This window comes from Lissotriton helveticus, chromosome 3_1, assembly GCF_964261635.1.
Source record: "Lissotriton helveticus chromosome 3_1, aLisHel1.1, whole genome shotgun sequence".
NCBI lineage: Eukaryota > Metazoa > Chordata > Amphibia > Caudata > Salamandridae > Lissotriton > Lissotriton helveticus.
This window is the reverse complement of record NC_136061.1, coordinates 406,228,822-406,240,861: the sequence shown is the minus strand read 5'-3', so window position 1 is coordinate 406,240,861 and position 12,040 is coordinate 406,228,822. Positions and strand designations below refer to the sequence as shown.

The window sequence follows — 12,040 nt, the reverse complement described above, 5'->3', positions numbered from 1 at the left end:
ATTTTCGCTGCTGTACAGCACGACTACAAAACATTGCCAAAGCCAATATCGCTCATATGCATGGCCAAAAGGATTTGCGAATACTTGTTTATGTTCTGCCCCTGCTCTAGTTCTACCTGTCCCTGATCTAGTCTTATTTCTAGCCCCATGCATATCCCTCCTTCTTTCCTCCTCTCTCTTCCCTCACCTTTTCCTCACAGTTGACATGTTGCTGCATTCCTCTACCCGTCCATTTAGGTACAGGTCTTATGAGAGCAAGTACTGGAAGGTGTTATCTTCCTTTGATGGCAGGCATACTTTAACTCTTTTGAACTGAGTTTAAGAAGCCGTTGGCACTATCAATAAGGGGAAAGAAATTCAAAGTTCCAAAAAAAGTCAATAAATGAGTGTGACCCTTGATTTCAAGCCCAGGGCTGTCACAATCAAAACAAGGTTGTTTGCACATGATAGGCGTGTACAGTATATCAATATAAAAAGGTTAATGTGTAACTGATTTCAGTTTAACCTCAGTTCTGAGGTAACAAGATCTTGTGTATCAATTATCAAATCAATGGAAACTGGAAAAGCAGGTAGAATAGGACCTATTTGATGGCTGTAGATCCACACAGTCAGTCCCATCCAAACTAGTGTAAGATCTGGCTGAAGTTTTCAGGAGGCCATCCACTTACCAGCACTGTATTAGTTAGTAGCCTCTTTTTTACTTTCTGAAAAGACATGGAAAGGGGTACTTCTGTGCTTTCTGGGCAAAGACATACTTTGGGGCATACTATGTGCAACATAAAAAAGATAGAAACTACAAAGGCATACAAGGCAGGCTGGAATGTCTGTCCACCTACACTAAACAACTAACGCATTGATTCAGAGTTTTGCGGACGGGTTACATTATCACAGACATAATAGATATCCCGCCCTCTTTATTCCAAGTGCATTATATGCTATGGCACTTGCAATAAAGCAGATGGGATATCTGTCAGGTTTGTGACAGAGGACCCAGCCACCAAACTCTACATCAGGCCCTTAATGTTTTATGCAGGAACATATTGCCGATGTGGGCATTATGCCAGTGCCCTACTAGAAATATTCCCTTTTACTCCAAGAGTCTGAATTTGTGAGGTGCCAACACAGAGGCAGTCCCACTCAACTCCACAGCCTTGGCATGGAATAGAAATAATAATAACTATGCATGTTTGAATTTATTGGCTCAGGCCAATGGCAGAAAAGCTATCCAGATTTCTTTCAGCTTCAGGTTCATACAGCAGAGGTATCCCTCAGGGCACAGATAATTTCCAGGCTCAGGGTTCTGACAGGATAGCTTCCCATTGGTGTAGAAAGATTTTAGAGGCTGAGGTCTCAAACACAACAATTATACATTAGGCTTCAAAATGTGTACAGGTCTATACATTTGACAGCAAAGCCATTCATTGGATTAAGCATATTTTAGAGCAGGGTTACCCAAAGTCAGGTCTAAAGGCCCTGGTCCATGGCAGAATGTTTGCATATCCACATTTAGGTAAATGTAGGTATCTTAAAAGTCTGGCATGGAACCAGCCCTCCAGGACCGACTTTGGAGAACCCTGTTTTAGAGGATCAGATATCTGTGAGAAAAATTTTTAACTTTGATGACACAAAACTCACCGGTTCAATCTAACATATCAGATCGATCTTTAAAATTTCACAGAATTTACTGGCCCAGGCACTTTACAGTAGAGCTGTCCTATCTTACAGGCTTCAGTTTCTGAATGAAGAGTTGTCAAGTTACACGGGTCCATCAAGCTGCAAGTTATGTTTCTGATTAATATGGAAAACTCTACAGCCGACTTTATGAAATGTCGTCCGTTGTGAGACTCCAGTGAGCTACCATTCAGGGAGGTGAATTTTTGAAGGTTCTTACTTTTATACAGAAACAAAGCCTAATATAAAAATAGATGAAAGCATTTATTGCTTTATACCACTACAAACTGTGGGATACCGTGACCTCAGTTTGCATGTTTCCATTTGTATTAGTTAAAGTGTAAAAAGGACAAAATAATATAGAGCACGTTTCTCTGACAAGTAGCTCCTGGGCTTTTAACATAGCTCTCCAGGCTACCTGTAAATTGCTCTCCCCTGTGCAGTCCAGACTACTAAATTAGAAGATTGTGCTTTGCTGAATTAATATAGGTTTAGTAAACTTCAAAGTGTGCATTCCAAGGTGAAAACTATGGATTTGCAGAACTTGTATGCTGATGTCAAGAGAAAAATTGTTGAATTTCCCAAATATTTTTAAAGCTGCAATTTGAGTGATAAATCATGCATCTCTGATTAGGGAGATCTATTAGTAATGTTATTACGCTAATGCTTGGGCAATACAGCTACAGCTGACAAAAGCATTACCCATGTAGAGAAATTGCAAGTTGACGAAAGCATTTTCTTACATTACAGCTGGCAACTTTGCCCGGTGGCTACTAATTACATCACTAATAATATTAATAGCTCGGGACAATTACATTGAACATAAATAGCTCTTTTTACAGAAAGGAAGGGCAAACCTTTTGATGCAGTGAATACTTTTGACCTTTACTTCTGAATGTCATGCAGAACTAACAATGTTAAAAAAACTCTTTTAAAGTCAGTAAAAGTGTCAACAGGTAACTGACCAGGAAACGTACATCCCAAAAAATAACTATAAAATAAAAATAAATGTGTATTCAATAAGAGAGAGCTAGGTTTGAGGCACTCATCCTAGAAAAATGAACAATTATTTCCCAATGGAGTCAAAATGTCCACCCTCCATAGCAGCTTGCTCCCGGACCCTTCTAAAATGGGCTGGTTCGGAGAGCCCTGCATTAAGCAGAGAGGGGTGCAGGGGTCTCCGCAAGCGCCCCATCGCAGCAAATTGGGTCATGTAGCTAGAGCAGTTGAAAGGGTTGATGTCCAAGGCTGGTCCCCCCCCTTGAAACCACAGCGTCAAATCGTTCCACAAGCCGGTCTATCTTATTAGCTAGTTTGCAACACCCAGGGCTTTAGATGCTCTTTTTTTTTTTAAAATACATTTTTTTATTGAGCAGAACATAGTTAAGGTACAATTCATGAATGAACAATTTGAGCAATGGAAATAAGTACAAAATGTTAAAAGCTTCTTCTTCTATTAGAGCAAAACTAGATAAGAGACCGAATTAAAAAGGGGGAGATTTAAATACTCTTATCATACACTGCTTTCAACAAAAACTTAATCGAAAACGTTGCTCCGTTAACGCCTCACCTGCTACCTGACCGCTCTAACCTCCCCCCTTACCTACCCTGCCTTCTCCCTGTTTATCACTTCACTAGTTACTTTGTAACAGACCATCGAAGCTGTAACAAACCAACATAGTCAAGTAAGGTACTGTAGTAGATGCGCCAGTATGAAGTGTTTTCTATGGAATTTGCTTATCAGGGTTATTCTATAGGCATTTTCTGAAGGACACTGTTTTTTCTTATTCTAACTTAGTTATCCATGGCCACTACTTCGAATTCAACTAAGTACAACCATAATAATGTGCAGAATGTACTAGAATGTTTAAAATGCACAAAAGCAAATAAAGATTTTTTTAAAGAGGTAGCTTAGTAACAGTAACCTTTAACTGGCATTAGAACTTTTCATCATTCGTAGTGTGTTAGATATGCCTTTTCTACAAGGAAGACGCCCAAAGGCAAAGTGAAAATCTTGGCGGTAACAACGCATTGTATAGTGAGTGAGGCACAAAAGTGCAGGTATCACTCAGCTGCTCAAAAAGCTTTGTATTTGTTGACACTCACAATAAGGTTAGCACAAATAGCAGTAGATGTCTAGTCACCTTAACTAGGGGGCCTGCTGAAAGGTTGGCGCCCTGGGCCATAGTCCTGTTTGCCCATACCTTAAAACAATGCTGTGTGTGTGACTGAGAATTGAAGAAAGGCCAAGCACTCATTTGGATTTAAATCTGTACCATTCTGGAAAGCCCTTTATTTTTTCTCTAGTGAGAGCAATAATCATGCAAGCCTACTGCAGATGTAAGGGAGATACCTAAGGTATACTTTCTTTCGGAAGTTTACACCCTCTCCCCCAGCTACGCGGTGACATGATTATAGGCAAGGGTCAACGGCTTATCTGTCTGTAAGTCTGTTGTTCGCCCCCAATTAAAGGTACTTTCAGTCGAATCACTGGTGGACTGGTAAATTATGCCCTGGTATCCTTGCTACTCCACTGACTTGTGCTGGTCTTTATTATATTGCTGAAAAAGCTTGTTTAACTAAATTAACAGGAACATAAATCCCAGTGTATTGTACATTTATTGGAGGTAGGGATTTAGGTGGGATGAAAAAAGTGTGTGTGGGGTATCTAAAATGGGCAAGTTGCTTAAACACATAAGTTACATTTCTCCGATTTCTATAGCGTGCCATCTGACCGGCATTTCGGTGCCCTTATGAGCTTTCTGTTACTTCTTCGAGATACACTGCACAACATGACATATACCTAAAACCAGCTAGGACTTTTGGCTTTGTCAATGATTTTGATTATAGGACTATGAAATAAATATTACTGAGGCTTGTGGAAGAGGTAATGGTCTTCACACTGTCTCAACCAAGCCTGTTATGTTCACTCTATCTTAGACTTGTACACCATTTTTCTAGCCACATCTCCTCCATCCATGTTTTACTTCTTTTGTTCCTCTTCAGCGCCTCTTTTCATTCTCTCCTGAATGCATTTCCTTGCTTCTAGTTTACTACCCCCAATCACACTACATACCCACCGCCCTGTAACACTGCATTTTCTTTTGCCTGGACAATATTTTGTCACATTTCACCTCCATCCCACATTTGCCCAGAATGACAACTGCAACTAGAATAAGTGATCATTGCAGTGTGAGCTCTGCAGAGAATGATTTGACTGACCATGTATTCTGAACTCCTGTTTGAATCACTACCAGGTACCGTGAGAAGCTCACTTTGCCTTCATCCTCAACTCCAGAGCTCTCAATCATGGGCTGTTAAAAACACCTACAGGCAACTCAGTACAAAGTATCCAAGAGTAATTTATCACACACAAAAAATACAGGAACACAACATACTAAAAATAGCAAAAACTCTTAGGGAATCCAATATTAGGTAAAAACGTGAAACAAAAATCAGGATTTAAATAACTGATGGATTACCTTAAAGTTTTCACATTTAAACTCTAAATCACTTGGGGTTATTGCCTGTAATCATGGCATGAACATACAGCCTGTTAGGGACCGGTTTTAATATCCGTTTTTAATTGCTACCGGATATGAGACCAAGATGGACGGTGTGCTAATTCTAATTATAACCGATAATGAGAAATGTTAGGCCACAGCTATGTTTTTCGACAGAGATCTGCACAAACCCTAAAGTAATTACTAATAATTCAAGCACAAAATTAAATTCTTACCTGCCTTTTTCACAGTGGGGCACTAGACAGTAAATATACATACACAGAGATTTTATAACCAGCAGGCTGCCATAAAATTAACTGAGTGCCGACTGTGCCAATTTAGTTGCAACATTGAATATCTTTTTGTTTGTCACCTCGGTTATACATCAACTAGTGATATATTGTGCCCAACCTTGATTCAGGGACATTTCAATCAATAAAGCTAATCAGTGGGTGAATACATCTTCTGTAGACATCTGCATTTAACTAACCAGCCGGTCACAGATTGGAGTCGGGTCGAACCTTTTATCCTATCCAATGTGTGACCAGTCTCATCTTAAGGAGTTTAGGGGCTTATGCCAAACAAATATTTTGTGGTGCCCTGTTTGGAACAAATTTGAATTTTATCAACCATTTTTTGCTAATTCAAGTCCTATGTTGCCTAACAATATTGAGTTATACGTTAAAGGTATGAGATTAACGGGGAGAGGATGTGGCCTTAGGGCCAGAGTAGCCGACCTCGACGATAAGGAACTGGGTTCGAGTCTCGGCAGGGACGCTCAACATCCTGTGATTCTGGGCAAATTAATTAATCTCCCCGAGCCTAACAAAAAAATGAATGTGCTCTTGTGTAACGCAACTGTTGCTCATGTAAAGCGATCTGAAACCTTTGAGTCAAATTCTAGCTATATAAAACTAAGGGGGGGGGGGGGAAACATAAGATACAAAAATAAAACGGAACCTCAGACAATGGAAAAAAGATACAAATATAACAGAAATTAGCCATAGAGAAAGTTCACTTTCCCCAGAATGTGGATGCCGTGGGCAAATGCCCACTTTGCCCATGTCTTAAAACGGCTCCGTGTGAGAGCTTTCTGTCACCTTTGCCCATGTCTTAAAACGGCTCCGTGTGAGAGCCTTTCTGTCACCTGTGAAAAGTGATTTTTTGTTATCACTGTAAAGTGTCTGTTAGGAAGTGACTGGCGGCCTATCCCTCTTATAATCTATGACAGATATGCGAGCGGCATGGGTCCAATTTCAACAATTCTGCTTGTGCTACCAACTCCTGCTTTAGTGATTTAGATATCTGGTAGGAGTGACAGACAAGAGCGCGCTAGGAGAAACACTGAGAAGAAAGGCAACACAGAGAGAGTGTGAGAAATGCATAATGAAAGAAAAAGCAATGGAGAGTCAGAGGAGTTGAAGAGGGTGAGGTAGGAGAAGAAAGTGATGAGGCAGAAAGACAAGGTTGAAGGAAACAGAAACAGCAAGAGGGGCATAAAGAAAGGTGATAGTCCACATTCTCTGGACAGGCACCTCAATAGTCAGGGTACAAACAAGATCAAAGTTTGTGTTTTTTACATGGCCATAGCTTATTTTAATAGACAGTCTAGAAAACGGAATGTTTTTTATAAAAATGATTTCACCAAAATATTTCTCATATTACTCGGGTGCAATCTTTTAAACATACTTAAATAATATTTGCACACAAGTTCCGTCCATTTTTCCAGATTCAAAGTGACTCAGTAGAAAACAAAATGATTTTTGGAGGGGATCCTACCCACTTCCTTCCTCCGAAATAAGCACCTTGATGTATGCAACTGCATAGTACATCTGAAAGGTGCCATTCGCTTGCCCAGCTGGGTAATTTCAGACTTTCCGCCAAAGGTGAGTTGGTTACTGGGCTTGCGCAGCCTACCTCCTGCCTGGCGCCTTGTATGGTATTTTCACAGCAACTGCCCCCAAAATAATTTTTATTAAAACATCCATGCCCTTGTCAGAGAACCCCAATCAGATCAAAGGTCTCCATTTAAGGAGTGGGCACATCATTGCCGACCAGGAGGCAGATCAAAATACTGCAGACGCTAGGATTTTCTCCAACTTGTTAGGGAACTGATCCAGCCTCAAACACATGATCCCTTACCAGTACTGGTTCTGGTAGACTACTCTCGGGATAATGGGAGAAAACTTCGCCAGAAAAACACATTAGTGGTTTCCTGTTGAATTAGATGGAGCTGAATAACTTATTCAAAACTGTGATATGCTCAACGTCCCACCTTTACATTGCAGACACAATCTTTAAGTGCAAAGAGAAGCCCTCAACAATTTCCCTTCGTTTGACTCTAGCTATGTGAAAGACCCTAATGAAGTTGAAGATTAGTAGCTTTCACCTATGTAAATCAGAAGGTTGAGACGCACCCTCCTGGTCGTATCTACAAAACTCTTTTGCTAGCCTAAGGAGGCAAATGTGAAACCCGGTGTGTGTGACATATGAAATAACCCATTCCTTTGCTTGTATGGTTTTTATTTGTAATTTTGAACAAGTCACTCTTGAAGAGACAAGTGTCTGCCTTGTTATACCCTTAACCACATCTCGAACTACCTTCTTCTGACACAAAGTATGTCATATCAATGTCAGCGCATATGGCCTCTGGGATAGTAGCACTTCATAAAATAATGACCACAGCTCTGGCTGTGTCTATCAATTTTCTAACGTATCTATGTATATGAGGAGCCTGACAGCGGGTGTCACTGGGCATAATCGGTACCAACACAGCATTAATTTTCAGACAAGAATTTGTTTGTCATATCTCATGTCAATTTTAGAATGGATGAAGAAAGGAGTTGTAGCTAGCAGCCTTCTCATCGCACCAAAATATTTACCCGTCACTCTTTGGGTCTCGGTGAATCAGATTACATCCCCTAGAGTGAATGCCTCAATTTTTTTCTGCTGCCTGTAGGTCCGCAAAAAAAGGAAAAAAGTATTGCATCACATTCTCATAAGCCTTCTTCTCGTTTTTGAGGAGGTTGCTGCTCCGTGATCAATTTAGGGTAAATAGAGGTCAAGTTTCCATAGGTCCTTTGAGAATCATGTCGATTGTATACACTATTCTGCATTTTTTGTTTAACTACCCTCGGTGGATCCTCCCAAGTAAGTATCCTATTATTCCACATAAACTTTTGGTGTCACACACGGGGTGATTTTTTACCATACCACTGTGTTTTATTCTTGACAGTGTAGCAGGGTTTCTGTTCTCCCACAGAACTGTGCACAGAGGATTGGAACCTCAGCGAATTAGGGTGACCCAAAACTCACCTTAGTACCCAACAAACCCCTTACCGAGCTAGCTACAGTGTCTCATTGGTCATAACCTACTCCCAATGTTTAGACAAACCAGAACATGAACTCACCAACCTCAGGTTACGTGGAACACATGAGCACTCTTTCGTTATACAATCATTACAAACCAGAACAGGGAGTAAAGAAGAACACGTGAGCATTTGAAATGTTTATTTACTAATGCCGTCTTCTCAGGCGCAGTATCTTAGATAATACAAGTAAACATATTATCAACAACAAAGCTACAAGCATAGTTACTAGTCCATAGAAAGCGAACGGTGACAGCATGTTACCATGCTGTAAATTAATAAGGGTTAACAACACTTATTTCTCACCCTCCCTAACTCGCATATTATATTAATAGCTAAGAAGGTCTCTTTGGGTTGAATTAGGGCGGGCCCATATCTCAGTGTCCTAGAATGAAGGGATCACATCAGCATACACCAGCTCTCTCTGCATGCGAACAGCATCAAGTGTGTTTGTGTGTGTAGCAAAGCAATATAAAACCCGCCTAAAAGCCAAAATTGGCAGAAGCTGCACTTATGTTATGTCTATGAAGGCGCGGAGATCAGACCTCATAACAATTCAGTATCTTGTTGTTCCTGAAGCTTCAGCACTCTCTGTACAGACATAGTTTATTAAGCAAAGCTGATATCAGAGTAATAACATATTATTCTCATGTAAACCACAATGAACTACTAGGTTGAAAGCTAAATCAACAATTAAGTGTCGTGTGCAGAAGCAGCAAAAGGAAAAATGGCGTTTAAACATGTAATGTGCCTATGCTAACTTAACGCATTATAAAGATATATAGTAGCTATATGACACCCCCCCATGATCCGAGGACGGATAAGATAAGATAAGATAAGATAAGGGCAACTTCATGAAAGCAGAGTTCAAGAACTGTGAGCCATGAATGAACTGTAAAAAAAATTTAATATTTTGCTCAAGTCAATAGGTCTGGGAAATTGATCAATGTACGAAAAATCGCAAAATATGCAAGCTGAAAGTCAAATGTCCGGAAAGAAATAATAGAAAAGTTTTCAGGACAAGACCGTATAAGCAAAATATGCAGCAACAGCCTCCAGCATGAAATCACCGTCTTCATCAGAAAACAGTTCAGCCATCCAATTCAAAAGTGGAAAAGAACATACGTGTTCCCCAAGTATAGGAGCCTCTATTACCATCAGAGGACAACTCGGTGGGTTCTCCAGAAAGCTCAGTTCCAAGAAATCCTGCGCTGCCGTGAATATATCCCAGGGACCCATTAGTCCATGCACCGCTGCTATTGCCATAATCCTCTCGTCAGAACAAACCAACTCGTGAGTAGTGATAGGACTCATCAGCTGATTAAAATCGACGCCAGGAGAAACCGGCCCGCAGAGACACAAATCAATGGCCCAATCAAAATCACAACTCAGGCAGTGAAACACAGGCTGGACACAGGTGAAGTAGGAAAATCGAAACGATAATCCATATGCCGTGCTTAAAATCGCAAGCGGCAGCATGCCAAAATATTCACGCATTCGGTTGCGAAACAGCGGTAGCAGAGGCTGGGCCGCTTCTTCCACATTCGGGGCATCCATATTTAAGGAAGCAGAGAACAACTAGGACGCCTGCCGCTAGTGCCAGTAAAACCGGGAATCCACCAAACAGACTCGAGAAAATGGAATGAAAGAAACTAGGGATTACTCCAAATATTTTTTCAAATGAAGTCACAAGGCCGCTGCTAACTGCTTTAAAAAAATGCGCTAGCCCAGATGTCGAGGACGCGTTAAAGATAGAATGTATCATTTCGCCAAAATGCAACGGTAAATCAGTATTTAAAAGGGCCTGAACCTCGGTCCGGGTGTTAGCAATGTGAAGCACGAAAGTTTCCCGAGCCGAACTCAAGGCCACTTCTTTCTGGGACAATAGAGCCCTCAGTCTAGTCATGCCGTTGAACTCTGCCTTCAAGGTTGGTATGCGTAGCCAAATGGAAACCTCCCTATTTTCATGTGTGGGTGGGTACAGGACATTTCTGCAGCAAACGACACGTTCACTTACTGTTACCACATAAGCTACACCTTTAATTAACCCGCAACAATCTTCATTATTCAAAAGTAAATAACTTCCATTCCCTAACAAGGTAAAAGTCGGGATAATTGCTGGTACAGGAGTGCCTTTTAAAACACAGGCTAAGTTTGGTCGGTCCTGATTGCAAGAACCGTGTAATTGTATGTGTCTACACATTAACGAATGATCTGGAGTTTCTGTACATTCCTCCCCATTAAGATAAACTTCTTGGCCGTCCTTCAAACATCTATAAGTGAAAGGAAGGGACCATACTTCATGGAGAAAACCACTACCCAAAGGCTCATAGCGACCTATGGCAACATATTTCATACAGTTAGTAAATTTATACAAAGCAAAAGGTAATGTTAACAGACCGTGGATAAGCCACGTTGCAGCTGAGGCTTCTGCCACAGAAAAAGGCAAGGATTCCAATTTCTCAATATGTAACATAGAAAAAGAAGCATCACGCATAGAAAGCAAGCGTTGTTTGTCAGTCAAATTAAAGGGTGCAAAAAGAGAGGACACGTTCATGTATCCCCATGGCACCTTGCCAGATTTAAGTGTTTGCAGGGTCCATGCAAACTGCATGATAGAACGCAATTGATTCTGACCATGGTACAACACAGATACCTCATCATGCACAATATCCACTACAGAAGACACAATGTTATCTAAAGTGTAAATGCGTGAAGAAAGCATGTTAATACTATTGTCCACCACTGCAAGGACTTTCTCCAGATTTGCCTGATCTATAGCCCTAAGTCGTGTTGCAGCCTCAATCTGCGATGTTTTCCACATTTCATTGTACACAGCATATATCCGTCTTTTCGACCTACCACTAGCCGGGCCTTTTACGAAATCATTTAAATCTACATCATCATTTAGTTTTGCAAGATGTAATTTAACTGCAGACAATTTAGAATGTTTCAGCCAGGTTTGACATAATTTACCCACAGAGTAAGTTGTGACAGAATGCTCATTTTCAAAACGTGAATCTGGTTTAAGCAGAGCAAAGCCGTCAGACAAACCCAGAAAACGGCGCTGGCAAGAATCAGCACTCCTGTGCCACACCAGCCAACCTTTTGGGTCTATACTGGAGATGTTAAAGGAAGAATTCAGCAACAGGGTCTGTAATTCTCTAATCGAAAATTGAGTATGATTACTCCAGCCTGAATATTCCTCTAACTCAGGGATAGAGGGAAAATTTAGTTTTTTAGCAGTAGCCAATCCAAAGCATGTCGTTTGTGAAATAGTAGAATTCAAAAACAAAATCTGATTAGGGATGAGACATGCACGGTGCAAAGCCTCAGCGCCTTGTACCTGCCAGTCCTTAGAACCCCAAACTGATTTTAGGTCAATTATTTCCTTCCAGACTTCATAACCGCCAATAGCCAGCTGATCTAGAAAGGACTTCGAATACAATAGTTTGGTATCGGTAAGTCTAACCTTGGACATAGGCTTCTGCGTCATTT

The 12,040-nt window shown here is 40.8% G+C and overlaps 1 protein-coding gene across 3 annotated transcripts in view; it reads right to left on the bottom strand.

The window, feature by feature from the left end:
- LOC144822541 (queuosine 5'-phosphate N-glycosylase/hydrolase-like) overlaps positions 1-12,040 on the bottom strand; it is a 211,438-nt gene that overhangs the window by 133,618 nt on the left and 65,780 nt on the right. Inside the window, exon 1 of one of the 3 annotated variants that reach the window (XM_078680189.1) lies at positions 5,411-5,526. The exons of the other annotated variants lie outside the window; for them this stretch is intronic. The gene's annotated coding sequence lies outside the window, so the exon portion shown is untranslated. Of the gene's footprint in view, positions 1-5,410; positions 5,527-12,040 lie in introns of those variants that run through there. 3 annotated transcript variants of the gene reach the window in all.